Raw genomic sequence first — 2,695 nt, 5'->3', positions numbered from 1 at the left:
TAGCAACATGATTAAAAAGTAATGAGTTTTAAGTATTTATCTTTTTATGTAACTTATTTAATTGTAAACTTGTGTAATTTAAGTTTTAATGATTATTTTTAGAAATTGTCTTGCAAATTCTGAAAAGTTTAAAATCAGCTCCTTTAAGGCAGAAAAAGTGGCTTCAGCCTACCCCTGAGCAAAGATAGACACAAATTTAAATTCTTATTTCTCAGATGTTTAGGTTAATATTTTTTAATTCATGTACTAGAATTATTTAAATGATTGAAGCTCTTATTGAAATTTCAGGCCAGGCGTGGTGGCTCATGCTTGTAATCCCAGCACTTTGGAAGGCTGAGGCAGGTGGATAATGAGGTCAGGAGATCAAGACCATCCTGGCTAACATGGTGAAACCCCATCTTTACTAAAAATACAAAAAAATTAGCCAGGAGTGGTGGCACCTGCTTGTAGTCCCAGCTACTCGGTAGGCGGAGGCAGGAGAATCACTTGAACCTGGGGTGGTGGGGGAGTTTTCAGTGAGCCGAGATTATACCACTGGACTCCAGCCTGGGCAACAGAGCGAGACTCCGTCTAAAAGAAAAGAAAAAAAGAAGAAAATCAGAGTCCTAGGTTGAATTGAATATAGATTGGTATAAACTATTTGACAAGTCCTTTAATTTCCTGGACCTTAGCTGACACTTCTATTTAAAAAAAAAAATGGATTAGATAGCTAGATTAGATGATTTTTTTGTTCCTTGCTTTATTTCTTTTTCTTGTTGCTAGCCTTCATTTGGCTGGCTCTACTTAAATAAATTTTGATATAAAATCATGCATTTTGAGGGAACTAGATTTTGTTATGTGTTAACCTTGGACAAAAATATATCTCCCATTTAACACAATCCTGGTTATAGATTTAAAGTTAGTTCTGCTAATGGTTCATATTAGTGATTTAAAAGACCATAAATCCACATTTCATTTCTTTCTTAACCCAGTGGAATATAGGTAGATGTGATCTCTGAATTGGTTCAAATCTTAGCTTTTTCTTATGCTCAATAAAATTTGTGGTGCAAGTCATTCTTTTTACTTCCCTATTGCATGAAATCAAGAAAGAGCAGAATTTACAACTCACTGAACTAAGAGAATAAAATGAATTTCCCTCAAATGATTATTTTTCAACAAAAGTGAACACTTGACTTGTGAGAAGAAAGACAAAGTTCAAAATACTCCAAACTTCACTTCAATTGTATTTTATGTGCTTAAAAAAAAAGACTATTATTATTATTTTTTGTACTGGTATTAAGCTAGGAGAAAAAGTTCTGTGAGTCTTCTATTATAAGCTCTCTCCTCAAATGACTACATGAATATTAATAGATGCTTCATTAGTACTTTCATGTTATGGATTCTAGTGCTTCTTATGTTACTTGACAACATTAGAAATAATCACCACTGCATATTTTTTGTTTAGATAATTACTTTGTAAAACATAGAAGTTAATTTATTTTAGATGTAGACGGTAATGGACATAATAAATATATGACAATTTGTTACAATTTTTTATATGCTTTGAGGAATTGTAACATTTTCTGGTTGAACTTGGCCAACTTCACAAATTAATATCATGATTTATGTGAATTTGGCATAGTACTCATTATATAAACCAGGAATAGAAATAGAAGCTGTCTTGAAACTAAATTTTAATGACTCTTAAATTATAATTTGTTTAGTCTCATTTTGTTTCATTTCCTTGTTGTTGTCTGGTTTTGTTTGGTTTTCTTCTACAGAGATGCTGAATACACAAATTGTACAAAAATATTCTTTTTGTTGTTGTTGTTTTGTTTTTGTTTTTGATTTTTTGAGATGGAGTCTCTGTCAACCAGACTGGCGTGATCTCAGCTCACTGTAACCTTCACCTCCTGAGTTCAAGCCATTCTCCTCCTCAGCCTTACATGCAGCTGGGATTACAGGAGCCCGCCACCACGCCTGGCTAATTTTTGTATTTTTTAGTAGAGACTAGGTTTCGCCATGTTGGCTAGCCTGGTCTCCTGACCTCAGGTAATCCTCCTGCCACGGCCTCCCAAACTGCTGGGATTACAGGGGCGAGCCACCACGCCCCGCCAAAAATATTCTTTATATATCTTTATCAATACCAGCAGAAAGCCTCATTGATTAGTAGCTTCTGACTTTTGTTCTGAGTTTGCTGAAGCTAGATGCCATTCCAGATAAGAACCAAAATAAATAAATAAATAAATAAAAAGAAAAACAGCAGAAAGTTTTCTTTTAACATTTGAATTTTGTTTATTTTAGGGGGAAATTTTTAATATGGTGACATTAAATTGCCTATGGTTGAGAGAAAAAAATTCAAAGCTTTTAATTATTAAAATCACTGTCTTCATGGATAATTAAGTTAAACTACCTAATATGAAATCATGAGAATTCAAAGGTGTATATTTAAAAAACAGGGCTTTTAAAAAATGTAGAAAACTTTAGAGCTACTCTGTGTCTGATCTTATGAATGGCTGAAATAATTAACCATATAATTCTATAACCCTAATTAACCATGATTTATAGAAAATCAATAAAAGCTCACCTTCCCAAACTATTTTATGAATGTAATTGAAGTAATACCATTAAAACTGTATCTGTGATACAGCTATTTATATCTTTAGGAGAAAGTAATTAAGGATGGAAAATAAATCCACTATTAGTCATTATTTTC

The 2,695-nt window shown here is 32.7% G+C and overlaps 1 non-coding gene across 1 annotated transcript; it reads left to right on the top strand.

Annotated features, from left to right (window-relative positions):
- Positions 1-2,136: 2,136 nt before the first annotated feature.
- On the top strand, positions 2,137-2,204 carry LOC112439165 (small nucleolar RNA SNORD59). The gene has a single exon (XR_003027464.1). It is a non-coding gene; the product is annotated as a small nucleolar RNA SNORD59 (small nucleolar RNA).
- Positions 2,205-2,695: the final 491 nt, after the last annotated feature.

Source organism: Pan paniscus, chromosome 13 (assembly GCF_029289425.2).
Source record: "Pan paniscus chromosome 13, NHGRI_mPanPan1-v2.0_pri, whole genome shotgun sequence".
NCBI classification, from domain to species: Eukaryota; Metazoa; Chordata; class Mammalia; order Primates; family Hominidae; genus Pan; species Pan paniscus.
This window is presented reverse-complemented; position numbering and strand designations above follow the sequence as displayed.